We start from the raw sequence: 13,933 nt of genomic DNA on the forward strand, positions 1-13,933 counted from the left end.
TGGGGACCTGTGCCCAGGGCGCTCCCTTCTGGGGGGGCGCAAAAATTGCAGGTTTGTTTGTGGCTTTTTGAAATTTTGTTGTGTTTTTTCCATTTTGGCCTGCAGGGGGTGCAGTTTTTTGTCTAGCGACACCAAAATTTCAGGGATTTTTCGGGAGACTCTCCTGATGACACCAGCCAAGTTTGGCAAAGTTTGGTTCAGGGGGTCCAAAGTTATGGGCCCCCAAAAGGGGTGCCCGCATGCTCCCTTGTTTCCAATGGAAGCTAAAGGTAGATGGGGTTACCCTTTTGAGGGTCTATAACTTTGGACCCCCTGAATCAAACTTCACTAAACCTAGGTGGTATTATAAGGATAGTCTCCTGCTGATACCACCCAGGTTTGGTAAAGGTTGGTTCAGGGGGTCCAAAGTTATGGACTCCCAAAAGGGGTGCCCCATCCCTCATTGTTTCCAATTGGAGCTAATGGTAGATGGGGCTACCTTTTTGAGAGTCCATAACTTTGGACCCCCTGAACCAAACTTCACTAAAACTGGGTGGTTTCATCAGGAGAGTCTCCTGAAGATAGCCTAAAATTTTGGTACTGTTAGCTTAAACATTACTCCCCTGACAGGCACCCTCAAATTTTCCCCAGGTTCTCTCTTTAAATCCACCCCCTTTGGAGTGGATTTAAAGGGAGACTCTGGGCTCTCTAGTTTAAACAACATTGAAAATTATGCTGTTCCAGAGTGGATCCCCCCCTCTTGAACAGCATCTCTTTCAATGTTGTTTAAACTAGGGAGCCCAGAGTCTCCCTTTAAGGCAGATTTAAAAGGAGAATCTGGGCTCTCTAGTTTAAACAACATTAGAAGTGATGCTGTTTCAGGGTGGATCCCCCCCCTTCAAAAAATAGCATCACTTTCAATGTTGTTTAAACTAGGGAGCCCTGGGTGTGTTCAGATTTGTGTGTTGGGGCATGTTCTATAATGTGATGGTGTCCTGGTGCAAAAAAATGTTGTTTGGTCGTGGTGGGGGAGGGAGGCCGCCCATATGGGGGGGTGCAAAACTCAGATTTTGCCCCCGGCTCCATTTTCCCTAGCTATGCCTCCACTCACGACAACCCTATGAGGTAGGCTAAAAGAGAGTGAGCTTTCTGGCTGAGTGGGGACCCGTCTAGTTCAGCACTGTAAACATTACACCATTCTTACCAACTTCCTACCTGGCTTCTTATCTGCTTCATTCAGGATAAGCCTCATTGTACTGAATTCCTCTATTGTACACAGTTGTAAACAGGGAAGGCTGTTATCTTTGGTTATCTTCTGTTATCTTGGGTTCCCCCAAAATGCAGAAAGTTGTTTGTATGCCAAAGAAAGGGGGTCATTATTTCTCTCCCCCCTCCCCCAACACAGATGTGCCTTCCCTGTAACTTATGGATGCCAGCTCTGGGTTGGGAAATTTCTGGGGATTAAGGGTTGACCAGGAGAGGGAGGGATTTGGGAGAGGGGAGGGAAATCAGGAATAGTGCCCTTGAGTACACTCTTGAAAGCAGCCTTTTTGTCCAGGAGAACTGACCTCTGTAGTCTGGAAGTCAGTTGTTATTCCAGAAGATCTCCAGGCCCTACCTGGAATTTGACAACCCTACTAAGTGGTGGAAAGAACCTTTGGGCCCAATGACTTCCAAGTACTCATTCCTGAAGGAATATGTACCTTTGGGTGAAGCCAGTGGTGGGATTCAGCAGGTTCCCACCACTTCATCAGAACCGGTTGTTAAAATGGTGCTTGAAACCCATCTTTTGATAATCTCTGGCTCCCTTGGGAGGGAGGTGAAAGGGGCAAGGGTGGCTGTAGACCTGAAGATGCTTTCCTGAGAGTAGAATGGAGCTTTCTTCAGAGTAGACCTGCTTCAGATCCCTCTCTGTGACAGCAAGGATCCAGGGCATCTGAAACTTACAAGCAGAGTTGCCAACATCTGGGTGAGGTGTGGAAATTTCCCAAAATTACAGCTGATCTCTAGCCAGCAGAAATCAGTCCCCATAGAAGAAATTGTTGCTTTGGAGGGGGGAAACCCAGAGGTGGGATCCAGCAGGTTCTCACAGGTTCCCGAGAGTAGGTTACTAATTATTTGTGTGTGCCGAGAGGGGGTTACTAATTGGTGATTTTGCCACGTGATTTTTGCCTTAGTTACGCCCCTCCTCTCAGCAGTAGCGCGCAGAACTTGAAGCAGTCTAGCAGGAGGTGCACCGGCGTGCGTGGCAGCCTGCGCCTGTGTGCATTCGTTTCCCGCCCAAGGACAGGCGCAGCGGCTGCGTCTTTGCCACAGCCCCGCCCAGGAATGCCCCACCCCCGGAATGCCCGGCAACTCCCCCATCGTGCCCCGCCCAGCCCCATTGGTGCTACGCCACAGTTTGAATCCCACCACCATGGGAACCTGTTACTAAAAATTTTGGATCCCACTACTGGGGAAACCTGCTGAGCTCCCTCCCCTCCTAATACACTGCCCTCTACAAGCTTGACCCCCAAAGAATTTCCCAGAGTTGGCAACTTAACTTGCCGAGGGTGTGCCCCAGCTCCTTGCTTTGGGCAGTAAAAGGAACCCAGACGCCTCTTGAGGGCAGAATCATGCTCCTCATACCAGCATTCCAGGACACAAACAGGGACAGCGCCCCTGTTGGACAGGAAGCAGCCCTCCTGAAACACCCCTAGCCCCTCTGGTACCAGCTGAATTTTATAGGAATTGAGTAGTTACTCTATTCTTTTTTTGCAGGGGAAGGCAAAAATCTTCTAGTTCCACTCCAGTCACTTTTCTGCCCTCACCTTCTCGCCCCACCCCCCAACCCAAACCAAATCAAGGGCTTCAGGCTCTGATGCTAAAGTCATTTGTCTCTCTTTTTAGTGTTTTTCCTTTATTTTATCCAGCAGGGGGAAGATGGGCTGTTTGGGGTAGGGCAGGGTGGGTTATTTTATTGTATTATAATTTATTATTATTAAACTTTTTTAAAAAGTTTAAAAAAGTTGACTACCTTACTAATGGACCACACAGGGACTGTACTAATTTTTGTGCTAGTAGTGGAAGCTAGGAATGGAAGCCACCCTGGTTAAAAAACTACACACTACTATTTTCCAGCAACCATTAGCTAAAGAATCACACCGAGCGATTGAGATTTACACTATCGTTAAGGTTTTGTTTACTGCAACAAGGAAAAAAATTATTATTCTTGTCACGTTAAGAGGACCAATCTTCCAACATGCATTTTCAAGTCAAGATGCATTTGTGTTAGAATAAACTGACACACTGACACAGACAGTCACTGTGTCTTTTAGTTAATTTAGTTTTCACGCTGCTCAGAAAAAAGAAATGGTGGTTTTTTTCTTCTTCTCCCCCTCACCATATGTTTCTGCTGCCGTAATACAAAAGATCCTTGATCCCAAAAGGGCCTCTGGGCATAGCTCCAATGAATTCTGCTTGCTTGAGAACTTGGAACATATATGTGAGACAGCTTCATATCAACAGCAAATGTCGAATTCATATAGTAAGTAGCAACATCAACTTTGGCATCTATGTTTTTCTGATGAGGAATAACTCTGTTTAACGTAGGTTTCTTATCCATGCAGGGCCAAGAGTTCTCCCAGAATTATAACATGCCTCCAGACTACAGAGTTCAGTTCCCCTGGAGAAATTGGCAACTTCAGAGGTTGAATTGTACCCCACTGAGATTTCCCCCCTTCCTTCTCCAAACCATACAGTCCAGGCTCCACCACCAAAATCTCCAGGTACTGGCAACCTGAGTTTAATGAACAGACATTGAAGTCAGACAGCTGCCTTGCTACTTGAAGTGCAGAAAGATACATGGTTCTGCAATAGCACCACTCAAGGAATTGGATGTTTTTCACACTGGGATGGGCTTTCAATGGTTTCCCCATTGCCACCCTGAGTGCTGATTAAGGTTTCCAGGGGGACAAGGGTGCAGGGTAGCATTGCTAGATCCAGGTTGGGAAACTTCTGGAGATTTGGGGATGGAATCGGAGGAGAACAAGGACCTCAGTGAGGTACAATGCAATAGACTCCATCTTCCAAACCATCCATTTTCTCCAGAGAAACTTATCTCTGTAGTCTGGAGAGGAGCTGTAATTCCAGGTCCCACCTGGAGACTGGCATCCTTAGTACTGATGAAATGCTGTTATGCAATGCTGTAACAACAGGACTACAACACAGCAGATTTACCTTGATTTTCACTGCCCTGGTCTCCAGTGTGTCTATGTTCCCCATGCCTCATCCAGGGGGGTTTCCATTGTCTTTAAGTTGGCAGTTGTTTATTGTTACAGCTTTTTAACAAGCTGTGTATCAGGTTCTGTGAAGTTCTGGCTGTCGTTTTTAAAAGGATAAGTTACTTGCATTTTTAATTGCGAGACTCCACAATAAAACGGGCTGGAGAGTTCATTTTTTAAAATGAAAACTAGGAATTCAAAGAACCTGACATCTATCTCTCTCTCTCTCTCTCTCTCTCTCTCTCTCTCTCTCTCTCTCTCTCTCTCTCTCTATCTATCTATCTATCTATCTATCTATCTATCTATCTATCTATCTATCTATCTATCAGTGAATTCCACTCACTGACTCACTCGCCAACGGAACTCAGAAACCGCCAAACCTACGCACTTGAAATTTGGCACGCCGGTTCCTCATGTGCCCGAGGCACTCAATAAGAAATGATTTCCAAAAATATTGAAGTCAACACGAGTTATTAACTGTTTTCTGTTTTTCCTATTCATCTTTGCCCATCTGCCCGAACATTCCACGTGTGACAGTTGAGCACCAAGGCACTTCAGCTGGCTTCCCAGTTCCTCTGATGAACACGTAGCGACCCACGGGGGCCCTGCTATCCAACACCACGCTCCTCAGCACATAGCAACCTGTTCCTTCTGCTGCACCCACTACAGGGTGATTCAACAAATTCATACAGACGCTGTGATCACCAACACGTAGCAAAGCACAGGTACCCTGCTAGTATTGTTGTAATGACATGTGAATTGCCTGTTTAAAAAATGATAACCACAATGGGAGAAAGAAGATGAAGAAATGGTACCAATGTGGACAAGACGATATGGACTTTACTGTCTACTTAGGTGCCACCCTGGTTTTACTGCAAATTTCCACAAAACATCACCACAAAGCATGTTTGGGGAAAATCATAAGAAATTTGGGGCGGGGCCTAAGAGGTACATAGAAGAAACACAAAGTTGTGGGGAAGTGGGGAAAAACCTCTCCCAATAGCATCCCCCCCAATAGCATCCAAGCCAGTACAAACACCCCATGTCTAAGGGACCTTAAATGGCATTACTGCTCCAGTATGACTACTTTGGTATCACTCCATGTAAGGCCTGGCATGAATAAAATATTACTGTTGTTGTTTGTTTGATGGACTGTTTCATTTATTGGCCACACTTCCTCTATGGGCTCAGGGCAGTTTCTAAGAATCTGCAAGAATCCCCTGATTTATCTGTGAAAAGAACAAATGGATTCAAGTTGAGTAGCACCTTATAGGCAAACAAGATTTTTTGAGTATCAGCCTCCAAGAGTCAAAACTCCCTTCACAACTGAAAGCTTGTACCCCAAAAATCAGAGGATTCTTGCACATAGGAAAGCACACAAGATCCCAGAAACAAATTATCTTTTTAAAAAGCTAATCTGGTTTATATTAATGTCTTATATGTCTTATGAAACAGGAACCAAACATGGCGTAAAGAAAAGTGCTTGAATAAGCTATGTGACGATTCCAGTCTCATTCTCACAGTTCTACTGATCGTCCAACACAATTATTTTTTTCCTGATGCATGTATTCTAATCTGTTTATGAAATTGTTCAAAAGTTACTTACAAAAACAAAAAAAGGTAGAAAACCCCTTTCAAAACACTGCGCATATAGCATTGCTATTTAAAAAAGCAGAGTTCTTTTTAAAGTCACCACATGACTGTAGTATCATTAGTTGCATCTGACTTTTCTGTACTGTATGTGCTAATAAATGGAAAGGGTATATCGCCTTGTCCAGATAATATCATCTAACTGGTTACTGTGGCAACACCAAGTAACCTTCCACTGTTCTCTGCAAAGCAAGTTACTCACTGGGTACATTTCACTCACAGATGATTCAGAGATCTGTGAAGAGTGATTTAAGGGAGGAAAGTTACCTTTCCAGCTCCTTTGGGAGTCACTCAGGGATTAACTATACTAAACTTGGCCAAGTCTATCTGGATCCCTTGAGAACAACTGAACTGTATATGAGGTAATAAAAAGTGAAAGGCCTTCTTGCAAAGCCATTGGAAAAAAAAATCCCCATATGCTTTCTTTAGCCTTCTTGTGGCATTTCAATTACAGTAGTGTGATCTCACATCCCAGAAAACACAGACAACAGAGGACGTGCCTCTTGTTGTCAACCTTTTTAAAGAAGTTGGCTGTACCCCACCCCCCCCCACCCCATGCAGAAGGGGAACTGAAAGATGAAAATTAAAAGTTCACAAAATGGTGAGTCATGCTATGAGAGAAATATTGGTATTGTATTTTTGAAATTGGCAAGAAGATTACAAGCTTCCTGTAGGTGTATTTGTAGAGCTGAGTTAGCGCAATAATGAGGCAGAGTCAATTGCTTACTACAGGGGTCCCCAAACTTTTTAAACAGGGGGCCAGTTCACTGTCCCTCAGACTGTTGGAGGGCCGGACAAAAAAAAAACTATGAACAAATTCCTATGCACAAATGATTGTAAAATGTTTGATTTCACCTTTCAGCCTTTCTGTCATGGTCTATTTTTAGAACAGTGACCAAAGTATGTCAAGTACAGGGTGGGCTCCAAATATTGTTGGGGAGGCTGTGGAATACCTTCCCCTGTTAAAAAAAAAAGCAGAACTTTCCCAATGAAACATTCCATCTAACCCAGGATCAGGTATCTTCCTGGGTTCTTTCCTCCCTAGCAGCCAGCGAGCGATTCGCCAGCCTGGCTGATGCCAATGGGAGTGAGGCGGAACAGAAAGCCTGAGAGCAACACATGGAGTAGCTGAGAGGGAAGGGCGGAGCAGGCATTGCCACATGTAAGGTTTCCAACTCTGGGTCAGAAAATTCATGGAGATTTGGGGGTGCCATCATGTAATCTGGTAATCAACAGTCAAGCGTTGGGGCCGGTTCCTCCTCTCCCTCGGCCCCCACTGCACATGAATGGATGCTCATTGCACGCTTTACATGTACACTGGCGGGCCGGATAAATGCCTTCAGGGGGCCACATTTGGCCCCCGGGCCGTAGTTTGGGGACCCCTGGCTTACTAAAACAAAGTTTACTAACTATAAAAGAAGGATAAGGTAACTTGGGAGAAAACAAGAAATATTTGTCTAAACAGCTAGCCCCTTCAGCTAGCTTCCGTTTGGGTATTGCATGGCTAACGAACTGCTAGAGAGAGCATGTGCAGAAAGTAACAAAGAATATAAACCTATAGCCTACTACGTGCAGCTGGCCAGTCAGCAAAGTGAAGCTAACTCAGCTGGGAAACAATTGGAGGAGGGTGCGTCTTGTCCCCTCTTGTCTCCCGAGACTGTTCAGCAGCACTAGCAGCTCACTCTTCATGATGTTACACCAATACTCCTGACAAATGGTGCTAGGACACTCTCCTGAAAGGCTCCGTACTCTTTTTGAGTCTCTGAACGACAGCTGCATTTTTTAGATTGGCTTTTTCCAGTGTGAGAGATTCGTCCAGCAACTCTCGAAACGGAAGCGACGTTGTCAGCATGAACAGACGTCTTCTGCAGGGTCCTTGGTAATTTATTATAAAGTCTCTGATATGGCTTATTCTGAGGGGGGGGGGTTGGGGAAAGGGAAATACTGTTAAAGAATAAGAGACAGGAATTGAAATACAAAATGGCATCAAATATATTGAAGCCCATGAGGCTGGACCAGAGAGCCAGTTCACGGAGCGATCTGCCTTCCTTTTCTTTTCCTCGTATAAGCCTTCAAGAATCTTCCTAACTGACCTTTTGGTCTCTGCTATGTTTCCTTTAAGCAGAGACTTGGGGTTTGGTCTCCCATCCAAGTACTAACGATGACTGACCCTGCTTAACTTCTGAGTTCTGACAAGTTGCCTCATTTGATCTTAGCTTCTGTTCACAAATCTGGTCTCTGCTTCATACACAAGCAAATGAAGCATTCATGTTTAAAAGCTCTTCAGGCCTTAAAGTCCAAGCCAGTGAGTTCAACAGGGCTTAAGTACATCTGCTGCTTCTGCTCTTTGGCTTCCAAACTGAAGTGCTTTTATTTTGGAGCAGTCACATATATACCTCCCTCATTCAAACTATATGTCCACACACAAGCCTCCTATTGCCCTCTGTTGTCATCCTGCAGCCATTGAAGGATGAGAAAAGAGGTGAACAAAAGCAGCATGAATACTCCAGACTAGCTTGAAATCATCAACGTTTGGAAGCTCAGCAAGGTTAGCCATGGTTAGTAGTTGGTTGGAAGACCACCAAGGAAGACCTGGGTTGGTGTGTAAAGAGGACAATGGCAAGCTCCCTCTGCTCATCTCTTGCCTCGAAAACCCAATGAGGAGTTGCCATGAGTCGGTTGTCATTTGGCAGTACTTAATTATTATTATATTAAACTGAACAAAACACTGGAATTAGAGTAATCATTAAAAAGGCATGGCATGAGCCTTGAAAGTTTGTAAGGCTACATTCTCACTTACTGTAACTTCTAGGGAACACAGGAGAAACCAGCTGAGGCAACTTCCCTACAGGAAGTGATGAAAGTTCTATGTGTCTTGAGTGGAAAGTAAGAGGCCATAGCAGGCCAGGGAATCCATGGCTCCTTCCACACACTCAAAATAATGCATTTTCAAACCACTTTCACAACTGTTTGAAAGTGGATTTTGCCATTCCGCACAGCTTCAAAGAGCACTGAAAGCAGATTGAAAGTGCATTATTCTGCATGTGCGGAATGAGCCCATGTCATCACTTCCTGAAGGGACCAGCAGCAGCCTGAGGAAAACCAGATAGTTGCTGGGAGTCCCTTCAGAAGGCACTTTCCCCCAGGGCTATTGTCAGAATTATACCCTGAGGCAGTGGCATACCCAGACAAACTGGAGCCCTGGGCAAAACCTGAGTTTGGCAGCCACCCTCCCCCACCACAACCAATGATTTTTTCCACCAGGTCATTTCAAAGTCATCATCACACTATAGAACATGCCCCAACTCACAAATCTGATCACAGGGATGATTCATGCCACTCAGTGGAAATAATTATTTTTGACTTTTTCAAAACGCCTTCAAAATGTTTTAATACACCACCTTCACCACAAGGTAAGGGGTGCTGTCTTTCCAAGCGTGTCCATCACCCTTCATATCCCTCTTAAGATCAGCATATGTTAAAGTTAACTGTAGACTTTCCTTGTTTTTATCATTTTCCTAGAGCAGAAGGTCCACAATGATGCTTACTGAACTGATGCAAAATCACCTTCTAAAGGTGTTTTGGAAGTGAGGCCAAGGGCACTTTCTCACATGCAGAATAATGCATTTTCAAGCCATTTTCAATGCACTTTGTAGCTGGATTTTAGGATCCCCAGTTTAAACAACATCGAAAGTGATGCTATTTTGGGGTGGATTCTCCCCCACCCTGAAACAGCATCACTTTCAATGTTTAAACTGGGGACCTCAGATTCTCCCTTTAAATCTATGCCAATGGGGGTGGATTTAATAATAATAATAACCTTTATTAGGCACTGAGAGAATAAAAGAAAGAAAGAAAACAAGCATTGGCAAGAAGGGGGTGGATTTAAAAGGAGAATCTGGGGGAATTTAGGGGGTGCCTGCTGTCAGGGGTGCAATTATTAAGATAGCAGCACTAAAACTTCAGAGTATCTTCATGAGACCCTACTAATGATACCACCCAGGTTTGGTGAAGTTTGGTTCAGGGGGTCCAAAGTTATGGACCCTCAAAGGTGTAGCCCCAATCTTCTATTCGCTCCCATTGGAAACAATGGGGGCACTCCCTTACGGAGTCCATAATTTTGGACTCCCTGAACCAAACTTCACCAAACTTGGGTGATATCATCAGGAGAGTCTGAACCCCTTACCTACGTCCTTGCCTCTCCCAAACCCTGCCCTCCCCAGGCACAACCCTTGATCTCCAGAAATTTCCCAACCCAGAGCTGGCATCCATAAGTAACAGGGATGGCACATCTGTGTTGGGGGAGGGGGGAGAGAAATAATGATCCCCTTTCTTTGGCACAGAAACAACTTTCTGCATTTTGGGAGAACCAAAGATAACAGATGGCATACCTTCCCTGTTTACAACTGTGTACAATAGAGAACTCTATTCAATACAATGAGGCTTATCCTGAAAGAAATAGGTAGGAAGCCAGGTAGGAAGTGGGTAAGAATGATGTGATGGTTACAGTGTTGGACTAAACTGGTTCCCACGCAGCCACAAAGCGCACTCTCTTTTAGCCTACCTCTTAGGGTTGTTGTGAGGATAGCAGTGCCAAGAAGACCAGAGGCAGGATGAGTTCCTGAAAGAACTGCAGGAGACAGCTGACCTACCCTACACCTGAGAGTCCTTGGGTTTCCAACGTTGTGGATAGTGAGCTGTGTAGAGATGCCAGAAAAGGACTCTGCTTTGTGGGAACAAAGAACTCAGACCGTTGTCCCACTTGTACAGTGTTACACAATCACTACTGTCAAAAACACCACGAGAGGTCCAGAGGCGGTTCCAGTTCCAGATGTCGATGCGAAGACTGTGACCTGCGTGCCAGAGAACCAGATGGATCAGAACCAGAGATGGCAACACTCTTTTGCAACGGATCGTGATGTGCCACAGGAGAGCGACAGCTTCAGTCCATTTGAATGGCGGATCGGGAGAAAATATGGAGGCCAGATGGACATTCCAATCCAATCCAAAGATATTTATTAGGCATAAAAACCATCATGGTTTGTGGTATGTGTGTATATGTGTGTGTGTGCACGCTTGCATAAAACAACAGTCCAGCGAGGATCCATTTATTGCACCTGATGAAAATGGGTCCATGAAAGTTCATCCTGTAAAAAACATTGTAGCAACACAAGACGCTTTAAATTATTTTTGCGACAACACACCAGCCAGAACAGCATCTACCCGTGCTGCGCTTTTCACTCCCTAAATTAAGCGTGTGCAGGTTTGCAGCTAAATCCACCCTATGCTCAACTAAATCTATGAAATTATAGAAGAGGGGGTTAATTGCAGTTTTGGACCCCCCCCTCTCTCCAGCCGGAAGTCCAGGCTGCAACTGCTCGGCCTGCCTCCTGTGTCGGCGGAGGGAGGGAGGGATCGGAGGCGTCCTGGGGCGCCCCCCAGCGGCGGCGGCGAGCGTCGCGGCCGCGGTCCGAGGAGAGAAAGGGAAGAGGGAGCCAGTAATGGCGGCCAGTTGGTGTGTGTGACTGAGCCGAGGAGGAGGAGGAGGAGGAGCTCCGCTCGCCTTCGGGCCCTTGTTCCTCGCCCGGCGGCGGCGGCGGCGGCGGGAGCAGCCGCGGCGCCGCTCCCCAAAGCGGAGGCGGCCGAGGAGACCGCGGCAGCGCCGCCTTCCCCTCCCTCCTTCCTTCCTTCCCTGGTTGCGGCGGGGCCATGGTGAACACCCGCAAGAGCTCCCAGCAGCGGCTCTCCGGCAAGGCGGCGGCGGCGGCGCTCCCGGGGTCCGGCAGCCATTTCATCTCCTCCCGGACCCGCTTGTCCCGGACCAGCGCCAAGGCGGCGGCAGCGGCGGCGGCTGCGGCAGCCGGGCAGGATGCGGACTCGGCCCGGGTGAGGAGGCGAAGCAGCGCTTCTCCGGGGGTGGCGGGCACGGGGACCGGGATTGTCCTCCTTCCCAGCCCCGCAAGCCTGACAGCAGCAGCAGCCGCCGGGGAGAGGCGATGCAAACTCCCGCGCCCGCTCTGTTTTGCTTTCTGTCATTGCTTCGGGTGCCGTGTTTGGGGTTCGCGTGCGGACATAGACAAGCCTTTATTGGCATTCCACGGAGTTGCAAGCGTGGCACACACACCCCCCCCCGGGGGGGGGGATGTTGTGCATGTTATGTATGTGTGTTTTGTTTTGATTCGCACCGGGTTCGACTGAGTCGCCGCTTTGCGCCTTTATTTTAAAGGGGGGGGGGGTTGCAAAGAGGATGTGAGAAATGTGGAGGCTGCTGCTGCGCTGCGAAGGAAGAGGCGGGCTGGGATTTGCAATTCGACGCAAAGGGAGGTGTGGGATGGCTGGGAGCTGCCTGGGTTTGCAGCTGGAAAGACTAAGGAACCTTTTTGCAAAGGAGGCTTCTTGCAAAGGCCCTTCGCCGCTTGGGAACGGCCGCTGAGAAAGAAACAGAATTCGTACGTGTCTTTTTAATGATGATGATTATTTTTTTTCTGCTTCTTGCCTGCCCTCACCCTCCCTCCCTGTGTACTACGTGTGTGACTGTGTAGGAGGCGCAGACAAGACGCCCAGGCTTTCTGGTGCCAGGCAGGCGAGGATTCGGCGAAGCTCCCCCTCTGGCGGCAACCTGCTTGGCTGTTGGGGGCTGGCGGGAGGGGGGAGTTAGGAGTTGCAAAATGTTAGTAACTTTGCCCAGTTTCGACGGGGGAATGGCCACCGTTTTCTTGCTTTAAAAAACGGGGAAATGTTTGGTTACGAGTGGGGTGGGGTGGAAACAGTGGCGTACTTATGCAAACTGGAGCCAGTGGGCAAAACGTGAGATGGATCCCCGCCCCCACCACGACCAAACAATGATTTTTTGCACCAAGTCATTTCTAAACCATCATCACATTACAGAAAATGCCCCAACTCACAAATCGGAACACAGCAATTGTCCATGCCACTCAGCAGAAATCAAAAATTTTGACAACGTTCTCAAAATGTTGCCCTCTGGGGGAGGGCGGTCTATAAATTTAACTATAAATAAATAAATATAATGCTTTAAAAAAAATTTTTACTGCTATGAAAACTGCTTTAGAAAATAACGTAATAACTTAGAAAACTTAGTCTTACAATAACTTAGTCTTTAGAAATAACAATAAATTAGAAAACTTAGTCTTAGAACAACTTAGAATAATGTAGTCTTTAGCAAATAACTTGTAATACTCAGAATAAAACACAAAGATTTTTGGAAGATAAGTTTGCGGTCGTCTTCCATGGTATGTCACAAACCTGCATTAAACATGTCACAAACCTATATTAAACATTTTAATAAAAACACCAAGAGTTCAGATCTTAGGGATTCTTTTACAACATTTCTGTATTTACTGCACAATACAGGTATGACACTCTAAAATCGAGCTTTTGAGGTCCTCTCTCCCCACTCAGCAAATTGAGATAGCAGAATCTGCCTTTCCATTCAACCTGTCAAAAATAAGAGTGTGTTGACCTGTATTGCAAGTCACTTTGTTGTTGAATTGGACTAGAGAATGACAGTACTTTGCAGCATCTGAAAATTTTCTTCCACACATTTCAGTTGTACTATTTGAAATAGCCCTTCATACTTGTAGTATAGTTGGGCTGATAGCCAAAAAGTGTACTAGGCAGCTAAAGCCTTCATCCAGTTGTTTTCCAGCTGCATTGAATGGGTTGTAGTCTGAAGATAAATTTTCTGAAAAATCACAGTATAAACATTCTCCACATTGTGAAGGTTGTGGTCTGAAGAGATTTTTTTCCTGAAAATTCACCATGTCTGTAAAAACTCTCCATATGACTCCCTGTACCTTAGCCTATAACTTGGAAAGTTCAAAATGTTTCTACACTGAACCCTTGGGATAACTGAAAGGATTCAATCTAGGATTGAAATTAATATGGACTTCATGGATTTGGTTCATAAGAAGGTTATATCAGCAGTGTTTATTACTGGAAAATGATATAAATAAACAATTATCTTCCCTTTTTTCTTTTGCTTACTGGAGCAGGATAGCATACTCTTTAAGTTTTTACATTTG

General features: G+C 45.9%; 1 protein-coding gene across 2 annotated transcripts in view; it reads left to right on the plus strand.

Moving 5' to 3' along the window:
• The first annotated feature begins 11,622 nt into the window (after positions 1-11,622).
• Positions 11,623-13,933, plus strand: part of LOC125434191 (WD repeat and coiled-coil-containing protein-like) — a 37,004-nt gene continuing 34,693 nt past the window's right edge. The window contains exon 1 of one of the 2 annotated variants that reach the window (XM_048499226.1): positions 11,623-11,777. The gene's annotated coding sequence lies outside the window, so the exon portion shown is untranslated. The remainder of the gene's footprint in view (positions 11,778-13,933) is intronic. The other variant, XM_048499219.1, reaches the window with a different exon arrangement.

The sequence above is a fragment of the Sphaerodactylus townsendi genome, linkage group LG01, assembly GCF_021028975.2.
Source record: "Sphaerodactylus townsendi isolate TG3544 linkage group LG01, MPM_Stown_v2.3, whole genome shotgun sequence".
Taxonomy (NCBI): Eukaryota; Metazoa; Chordata; class Lepidosauria; order Squamata; family Sphaerodactylidae; genus Sphaerodactylus; species Sphaerodactylus townsendi.